This window comes from Pipistrellus hanaki (assembly GCF_964339955.1).
Source record: "Pipistrellus hanaki genome assembly, chromosome: 4".
NCBI lineage: Eukaryota > Metazoa > Chordata > Mammalia > Chiroptera > Vespertilionidae > Pipistrellus > Pipistrellus hanaki.
Genome location: NC_140506.1, coordinates 27,444,118 through 27,454,184, shown reverse-complemented (window position 1 = coordinate 27,454,184; position 10,067 = coordinate 27,444,118). Strand labels below are relative to the sequence as shown.

Below are 10,067 nucleotides of genomic sequence, written 5' to 3'. Positions count from 1 at the left end.
CCCTCAAATTCCCACAAAAGTTTCCAGCCATGTCTGAGAGGCAGCCCTGGGGCAGGGGCAGGAGAGGAGCGAGCTGTTCTGGGCCTGGCTGCTCCGGGCCTGGCCAACAGACAAACTTTATAGCAAACCAATCAATAACCAGGCTTGATGAGCACAGAATTGGAGCTAGAGGAGAGTCCGTCCGCTGACCTATATGTCATGCTGAGGTAAAGTAGGACATTCACCTCTACCATGGGAATAGCTGTGGCCCAGAAATGCCAAACTCAAAATCTGCTGGCTAAGACTCCCTCTCACCTGGAGAGTGCTCGGGTGAGCACTGCCTACATTTGCCTTTGTGGTCTCACTTTCCTATATGAGTGATAATATTGAATCTCCCCTCCCCGCCCCCCCCCCCCCATTCATATGGGTTTATTTCAGAAACACAGTTTAACAGTAGAAAAATCACCGTAAATCATAACAATAAAGGTTTAAAGGAGAAAAGCCATATAAATTTTTTGAAAGACACTTAAAAAACACACAAAAAACTTCACCTAAAATTCAGCCTCTATTTATGCTAAAAACTTAATTCAGGATAAATAAAAGGAACTTTCTTAATCTGATAAAGAGTGTTTGCAAAATGCTATAACAAAGTGTGGATGAGCTCAGGGAAGGCCTGTCCTGCTGCAGGGCAAGCACCCCATATACAGTTAAAAGTGGTGGTTATGGCCAGGCAGTGCCCCCAGATTTTACAAACTACCGGTATGTATTGTCAATGTAAGAAGCAGTCAAACCTCTGAAGAATGTTTGTGAGTTTATTTGAGCCAAACTATTGACAACTGCCTGGAAGCAAAATCTCAAGGGATTGAGAAAATGTTCCAGAGAATGGCAGTTTTCCACCTTACTTTATAGCTTACAATCAAAAGAGAAGACACAAGTGGGTCACAGGAAATCCATTGGTGATAGATGAGAGAGGCTGGAGAAAGCAAAGTGGGGAATGGATGAAAAATAAAATGAGAAGACACATCTTTTACCTAGGTGGGTATAGGATAGTTAACAGTCAACAATGACAGGGTAACAATAACAATGGGAGGGTTATGGTCTCTTCCTGATGCATTGGTTGTGCCCTGAGGGGTTTGGAAAAAAGGGGCTTTACACTGACATTCCAAAGGTTTGTTACAGCCAATGCAAAAGACAATAGATGGGCTTATTTAAGGTAATAATTGACTTTTGTCAGGGAAGATTCTAACCTAGGACATAACTACTTGCCATAAACTCCTTTTAGTTAAAATGTTTTAATATGAGTCTTTTTTAAAAAGTAATTCTTTTATTATTGAAAGTATTACATATATCCCTCCCCCCCTTATTGAACCCCTCCAGCCTGCCCCAACTTTGCCACAGGCCTTTTCCACCCTATTGTCTTTATCTATGGGTTATGCATATATGCATAAAGATCTTTGGTTCGTGGCCTCCCACCCACCCACCTCTTCTCCCCTCCTCCCCTCCGCCCCTTCGAGATTCTGCACTTTGTTCCATGCTTCCACGTCTCTGGATCCACTCGGTTCATCCGCTTATTTATTTATTTTTTACTTAGATGCCACATATGAGTGAGATCATGTGATATTTGTCTTTCTTTAACTGACTTATTTCACTTAGCATGATACTCTCCAGGTCCCTCTGTGCTGTCTCAAAAGGTAAGAGATTTTTCTTTTAACTGCTGTACAGTATTCCATGGTATAAATGTACCACAGCTTTTTTATCCATTCATTTACTGATGGGCCCTTGGGCTGTTTCCAGATCTTAGCTACTGTAAATTGTGTTGCTATGAACATAGAGATGCATAGATTCTTTCTGACTGATGTTTTGGGTTTCTTAAAGATACATTCCTAGAAGTAGGATTATTGGATCAAATGGCAGTTTCATATTTAATTTTTTGAGGAAACTCCATACTGTTTTTCATAATGGCTGCACCAGTCTGCATTCTCACCAGCATCGAACTAAGGTGCCTTTTTTCCCACATCCTTACCAGCACTTGTCATTTGTTGATTTGTTGTCACATTCTGACAGGTGTGAGATGCTTCCTCATTGTTATTTTAATTTTCATTTCTCTGATGATCAGTGACTTTGAACATATTTTCATATGTCTCTTGGCCATCTGTATGTCCACTTTGGAGAAGTGTCTATTTAGGTCCTTTTTCCATTTTTTAAATTGGATTTTTTGTCTTCCTTTTGTTAAATTGTATGAATTCCTTATGTATTTTGGATATTATTGAGTCTTTTTTTTAAATGAGATATAAGTGTTTTCAATTATATTATAAAGCAACTTTCTTTTAAGGTGACAAAACATATGGTTATTGTGATTATTAATTTTTGTTGTTGTTGTTGTTGTAAAAAGCTTCATAGTTTCATTTGGTCCAGAGGGCTCCATGGTGGTTAAGAGAATGGGTAGTAGTTTTGGGGAGAGGCTCAAGGAAAAGCCAGACACCAGGGGAATGCGGAAGGGCCCCTCAAAGGCCTCTGGACTTCAGAGGCTTCTACGGGAGCTTGAGGGTGAGCCTTTCAAAGAAATACTCGCCCGCATAGCCTGGGGGCCAGCCAGCTTGCAGAGGTGAGCCAGGTGTCACCCATCTTCTTGATGAGTTTCACCGCCTCACCCAGGAAGTGGTTCTGCAGGAGGTCACAGAGCTGAGGCCTGTGCGGGTAGAACTCAGGGCCTGCAGCTCCAAAAGGGCCTGGTTCAGGTTCCTTTCCAAGGCCCGGGTGGCTTCCATGGCTTCTTGAGTTTTGCCCATTCATCTTGGGTTGTTTCAGGACGTCCTGGAAGAGAATGCGGCCACCATGCTTGTTTTGCACCTTTAGAGTTAGAGATGTTTCTTCCAACTCTCAGAAGAAGTGTCCCAGGCCCTTCAGAGACACATTGTCCAGGTCCAAACAGAAGCCCAGAGAGAGGTAGGTGTGGGCGGCCCGCAGATGCAGGTCTGCCAGGCAGTTGACCACAGCCTCCACCTCGGTGGAATAATTCTGGCGAATCTGGGAGCTCAGGGTTGTTTGACTGCAAGTAGTTAAGGGAGAAAAAACACATCGGGTGTATTGGCTGGTCCTGGAAGTGGTTCTGAAGGTGGTGACTGGATAAGACGCAGGTGAGTGGCCAGAGGCTGGAAGAAGAGGCATCCCTGGGTCTGATCCATCCAAACACTGTTGAAGCAAGAGACAGATCGGGGACCGCCAAGGGCACTCGTGATTATTAATTTTTGATCATTTGAATCATGAACCTTGAAGTGTGATCTGATTTCCATGTTGGGCGCTTGGTGGAAGAGTGGCATTTCCCCAGTATCTTCATGCATGTGCTGCTGGAAAAGCCCAGACACACATAGCCTGCATTTCATGGCATTGGGGGATTTCTCATCCTAGCTTTGTCATTAATGAGCTGTGTATCTTTGTGCATCACTTACCATCTCTCAGACTCACCTTCCAACTGAAATTGTCACTGGTCAAGCCCCAGCCATCTCCTCTGAACCCTAACCCGGCTGTGTCCATCAGCTTGCTGCTATAGATCACTTTCCAGCCAAAATGCTGACCTTGCACATAAGGATATTCTGCAGACTTATCCCCCCCCCCCCCCCCCCACTACAAAGAGCAGACTGGCAGCCAATTAAAAAAATCATCTAGTGGTGCCAGTGAAACGCATATTACTTTTTTCTCATTGTCTAATTATCAATTTCAGCTGCTGGTTTTTACTTTTCTGTGGTTGTTTATACTTAATTTCCCTAGAACTAATTAATATAATAATTTTTGCAGCTATATTGACACTTACTAATATGGAAGGGCCATCTATTAGAAGAGCAGACCATTCGATGGTTAGAATAATAAATTCATACACTGCCTATGAATTTTAATTTTATAATTTTACCTCCCAGAATAAGTAATTTGCTCAAGGACACACACTTAGTTGGTGGTAGAACTGCCATAATTTTATAATTTATATTATTTTGCATGTATCTTATTATTTTATTTATACTATGTGCCAATCTCCCTGATAATATACTTTTGTTCTGGGCAGGCCTTTGTGTCTTCATTTTTTGTTCCTACCATCTTACCTAGGGGTGAAAAATCAGATGATGATAATAAAAAAAAACACAATTTGAGTTCCTCCTGGGATACCCATGAGATTTTCTTCCCACTAGATCACATGCAAAAAATAAAGAGCATATTTATTATTTATTTGGCACATTATGCTTGAGGCATAACAGGTGCTGTATTGAACAAAGACCATAAAGGCACAGAGACCATAAGGGAAAACATACAAATGCTTGTAATGTGAGACAGAATGAAAGGAGATGCAATTGCATGACTAAAGCAAATCAGAGAAGGGCACTCTCACATGCTGTGGGAGAATGAGGGAAGGCTTCATGGAGGAGGTGATTTAATCTGAATTTCAGGGGTAATAATGAGGTAAAAGAGTGGGAGGCAAAGGAAACAATAGGAAATAGGAAGGTGAATCATCTTTGGAGAACTCCAAGAGTTTTCTCTTGGGTGTGGTATATGAGGTGAAGTATATCTAAGTGGAGGGAAATGGAGCAAAGCAAAGGGTAAAAAGTCAGCTTTGTTGCTTCAGGCTCAGGACTTAGTACTTGGTTGGTCACATAGGACAGTGACAACATAGGTTATTCTGCAGGGAGGCGGGCTGGTTTTGAGGGGCAGGAGAAGGAGGCAGGCAGTGAGATAAGTCGGGAGGTGATTGCAATCCTTCAAGGAACAAGGTAGGGAGCAAGTCTACCACGTGGTGGCAGCAGAGATGAAAAGGAAGGGCAGTGTGACAGCCTCTGAATGACAACGTGGAGAATGCCAGAGCGAACAGAGCCAAAGTGGGGGGATGCCATTCGCAGCAGGTATTTTTGTGCTTTACCACAACTTGTTAGAACTCTCTGCACAAACACCATCTCCTCATTAGATTGTGAGCTCCTAGAGGTCAGGGCCCATGTCATCTTCCCCCTGTGAAACGAACGTGGCAGATGTTTGGTAAGTGCTTGCTGGGGAAGTGACTGGAAGTTAGACGTGGCTTGGTCATGGCAGCTGGGCTGTTGGTGTAAATAACATGTTTCTTTCGGGACACCCTGGAATTTGGAGATGTGGTCTATTTCAGGATGCAGTTTCTGGGAGTAGATTACAGAAAGAACTGGAGAACAATCACAAGCGGATGTATGAGTGAAGGCAAAATAAAGAGGAGAGAGATGGTATACTTGAGTACAGAGGAAATGCAATGACTGCTTTTAAGACGTCTGGTGAGGTTGGAGAGAAAGTGCAGCGTGGCACCCACCAGGGGAGACGGGAATGTGGAGGGAGGCCCGGACGGATGCAGAGGACAGAGGGGATCTGTGGGCTGGGTTAGCTGGTGGAAGCTGGAGGGAGGGGAAGCAGCGAGGAGTTGCGCATACAGGCTCTGGAACCACACTGCTCAAGTTCAAACACTGGTTCTCCTACTGAGTCATTATGCGGTTTCAGTGATTTCACTTTCTCCTGCCTCCATTTCCTCTTCTGTGAGAGGAGGATAGTAGTGTGTACAATGTGTGTACATGCACAGCACTCGGAGCAGAGCCTGGATTGCAGTGAGCACTCCGGGCGTAAACATTAATTACTCTCTTCTTATTGGAACCCACCGTGACCACTTTGTAAGCGTTATCCCACTTAATCCTTAATCACCGTGTAGGTGGGTGTTATCTTCTTTCCACGAAAGAGGGAACAAGTGCAAGAGGTTTCATAACTTGCTCAGATCCACACAGCCCTTAGGCTTGGTTCTTCCCCAAGGAATCTGGCACCCAGCTCAGGCACTTCCCCCGGTAACAAGCTGCCGAAGCGCTAGGTAGCTATGGCCAGACCACTGTGAACAATTCAGACTTAGCTAATATCCGGGAGCCGTGGTAGACCTTGGAACAGGGGGATGCTGTGAATCAGTTTGCTGGGGAGACTCATCTGGCAGAGTCATGAAAGAGGCCAGGCTCTAAGGAAATATTGATACCGTGAACAGTGATGAGGAAGTTGGGAGGGGAGTGACGTCAGTACTGGTCCTTTAAGCAAGGTGCCTGTACGGAACCAGCTCAGAGATTGGTGTCTGCACCAAAGTGGGGCGCTTGGTTATTTTTGGTGGCAGTTTGGTTCTGATGGGAACACCCTGGGTATCCCTTCACTGTCAATGCCACTCTGCTCTCCTCCTTCCTTTAGGAAGGAAGCTGCCCCATGGTTCCTTCCTTCAGGGGGTGGGCTGTTTACTGCACACACCTGGCAAATCAGCACGTTAGCTCCTTTCAGAAAGGGGGGTAACACCGTCCCACAATAGTTCTCATCCACAAAGGTGCAGGGATTTGCTCTGGGGGAGCTGGGAAAATCAGTTCTGCTAACTTCCCGTTTTCTATTTTGGGCCTCTGAGCAGAACTTCCCATTCGAGGGGGAGCAAGCAGAAAACACAAAGCTGGAATTTTCTGCTGAAGGTGATCCACCGAGGGAAAAAAGTAAGTTCAAGGCCTGAGGTGTTTGTCTCACCCACTCTGGATGTTTGTCCTTCAGCTGCCCTTGTCTGTCCTCCTGGGACTGACACAAGGAAAGCCTTTTGGTCTCTTGCTGCAGGTCAGTCCCAGCACTTTGGTGCAGAGCCCCAGGCTCCTAACACGCTGCGTTGTGCAGGCTGAGCTCTGCACGGGGTTGGGCAGTGTAGTGGCTTCCTCTAGGAAAGTGCCTAAGAATATTGTACTCTGATTACCTTCTCTAGGGTTCCTGTCTGAACATTTCATTTTACCTGCTAGCGTAAAACGGCGAGGGAGGCAGATATTTTTAGTTGTTTCCCCTTTCCCCCTTTCTCTGACAATAATTCAAAATTATGTTCACTTTCATGATCTCATGTGGTTCCTTCATAGCACCCTGTGAGGTGACTGTTGCAATCCCCATTTTGCAGAAGGTGAAACTGAGGTTTTAGTGAATTAGTGACTCGGCCAGGCTCTAAGTCTATCCTTCGTCTTCCATCTTCGGGTCTACTGTGTTTTCTTTTTCCCAACACCGCCTGCATTTCTGGTGGAGGTTGTCCTGGTCAGGATGCCGACAGAAAGGACAGGCAATCCTAGCTGGGCTGGGAAACCTGAACAGAGCTCATCCAGCATAGAACTGTGTCCCCTGCTTAATAAAATAGAGAATGTTAACTAATCGCATGGCCATGCAATTCTTCAAGCATGTGGGCTTTTTTTTTTTTTTTTTTTTGTGTGTGTGTGTGTGTGTGTGTGTGACAAATGTTAGGATGATGTGACTGAGGGAGTCATTCACTGTGTGTAAGGAGCATAACTAAAAAAGTCATGTGTGGGCCTCGTGGTAGTTCATACCCGTTCTCCAGTGACGTGAGTTTTCCATTGGCAGTTGAGCTGAGGATGGTAGCAGCTGTTCCCTGAATCTTGGCGAGGCAAGTGGGGGTTGGGAAATCAGTTGTGGTTGGATCAATGATGAGAATCTGGACTTAACATTGACTTAGGTCGGAGGCAGAAAAATGGGATTGGAATTAGTGGCTGCTTAGAAGACGCTGGTGAGGGGACTCTGCTTCTTGGGAATGAGAGAGAGTTAGGGCAAGGGAGGGGGGTGAGGCCCATGGGAGCCTGGGCTTTCTGTCTTCCCTGATGCATCTGTAGAATGACTCCACTGTGCCAGAGCTCCTGGGGGGTCCCTTTGATTTCAGAACCATACAGTAACCAAGATGTCCTGTTAGACAGTGAACCCCAAGGGGCCCTCAGGCTGGCAGGTGCTTTCCTGCCAGTCAGTGGGTGAGCAGTCCCTGAGCCAGGAGATCCTCTCTGTTCCTGAATCAAGCCCCTCCCTCCTTGGCCCAAAGCAGAAGTGGCTGGGAGGGTGGTGATCTGGGCCCTGGCCCCGGGGCCCTGCTTCATGTTGCCATGAGACCCGACTATTCTCTTTCTGGACTCAAATGACACGAAGATAATGAAGGGAAGTCAAATATTGTGGCAAGGAGGGGCTGGCAAACATGGCACGGCCAGCAGAAGTTTCGCTGGAGGGAGCCGGTTACTGAGAGAGAGAAGAGGATTCTGAGATTTGGGAAGGAATCTCAGAAGTCTCAGTCTGAAGGCAAAGGATTACACAAAGAAAGAGCACACTCAGGCAAGAATCTGGTCTAGGGGTGGGCTTCGTGTTCCAAGTAACTGGTTGATAGAAATGGGCTGTGGTGAGTCACAGGGGGGCCTGGAGATAGAGAACTAAGGAGGCGATAAAGAACGCAGTCTTGCCATGGACCAGAGGTTGTCTGTCTGTCTGTCTGGCTGGCTGGCATGGTCCTGCAGAGAGGGCTTCTATCCCTACACATGGCACCCACAGAGCCAAGCGATATGTTCTTAAGAAGCCCGAGACAGAATTTGAAAACTGAATTGTTTTGAAGACATGAGAGAATATGACCACATCTAGAAAACTCACAGCGTTTGAAAAGCACAGACTCATTTTAGGAAGCAGACACTCAATGGCTGGGGTTGAATCTCTGGATTTTAATACACTTGCTCAGAGTAGGATTCAGCATTTCGCCCTTCCAGTGCAAGGGGAACGTTCTCCTCTTACATATATGGCATGCAAAACTCGTAACTGAGCCTCGTAATTAATGATTTCCCAGCCACATTTACGTCTGACGTACCAAAGGTTGGGGAAAACCATTTCACAGGACCCAATTTAAACAAGACGTAAAAGTTATTTTCTTCAAGGAACTGTTTTTTCTCAGGAAAATGCCTTCTGCAGCAGCACTTTCGGAGACAGTTAACCAAAGGACAAACCTATCAACAGAGACACTCAGCCTCCAAGTCTGGCTTTTGAAAAAACGGACATTTATTCTTTTTTTCTAAACAGGACGCTGTGAGCTTCGTCATGTACACTATGAAAATAATTGGTGTGTGTTAGGACGCCTTGTGCCAGATTTCTTGCTTGTTGAAAGGTGATTGGATTCAAACCAGCATAGTTAAAGGTCAACTGGTTGTTCTTAAACAGTGCAGAATTTTAACTCTTACATGATCATGGCTTTTAGCCAAATGGCCATTTTAGGAAGGAGGAGAGGCTGCGTACTGCGTTTTATTATTTTCTGACCTTTTTGTCCTTCAAATTTTTAAAAAGTTCTCAGGGCTTTCTTGTGGATGAAAAGGATCTGAGAAATGAGTTCTCAGCTGGCTTTTGGAAATGGGTGGGAGCAGAAACTTAGTTCTTTTTAAACGAGGAAATTTAGGTCAGGGCTCTGACGGGACAGTGCACATCACACCAGCAAGATCTAAATGTCAGGCGAAACGGTCTCTTTGTAATAAGTACTTCAGATTTCCTAGCAAGAGCTGGTAATAGCCCTCTGCTTCCTTCGTTTCTCTTTTCCTTTTAGTAATCTATATATTTTTTTTCTTTGAAAAGCAGTATAGAACCATCAATATTTAGCCCAGCTGTTCGATGTTTGTTTCTGAAGTGGGTACTTCACTGGCTTCGGGATTTGATAACTTTTGCCCCCTGGTGATTTTGAATGCATGTGTTAAGTGGCTTATTTTGTTGACCTTCATTATACCTTTTGTCTACTAGCCTTTTTGCTGTGTTTCCCAAAGGTAAGGTAGGAGACTGACCAGTCTCAAGTAAGTATGATGAATTTTAGCCATCAAATACTAAGGCTTCTTGTGTCCTGATGAGTCTCTAGAAACTTTGCAACATTTTATTATGGGGACTCCAGTCTGGAAGTTATAAAAACAGTATCTTCCATCAGGAGAAATCGCTCTGAGATTGACATTGGCCATCTCCACAAATGCCACACTGAAGTGGACAGGTTGGATTACAAGCACCTACCTACCTTGAGTATGTGTGAACTCTCGTGGTTCTAACTGAAGGCAAATGAACGTTATCCTAAAGAATCACAGGCCAAAACCAGTTTGGCTCAGTGGATAGAGTGTTGGCCTGCAGACTAAAAGATCCTGGGTTCGATTCCGGTCAAGGGCATGTACCTTGGTTGTGGGCACGTCCCCCCAGAGGGGGCATGCAGGAGGCAGCTGATCGATGTTTCTCTCTCATCGATGTTTCTAACTCTCAATCCCTCTCTG

General features: G+C 45.1%; 1 pseudogene across 1 annotated transcript; it reads right to left on the bottom strand.

Moving 5' to 3' along the window:
- Nucleotides 1-2,510: 2,510 nt before the first annotated feature.
- Nucleotides 2,511-3,147, bottom strand: LOC311621076 (ferritin light chain-like; annotated as a pseudogene). Its single transcript has one exon. The product of its transcript is annotated as a ferritin light chain-like (transcript).
- Nucleotides 3,148-10,067: the final 6,920 nt, after the last annotated feature.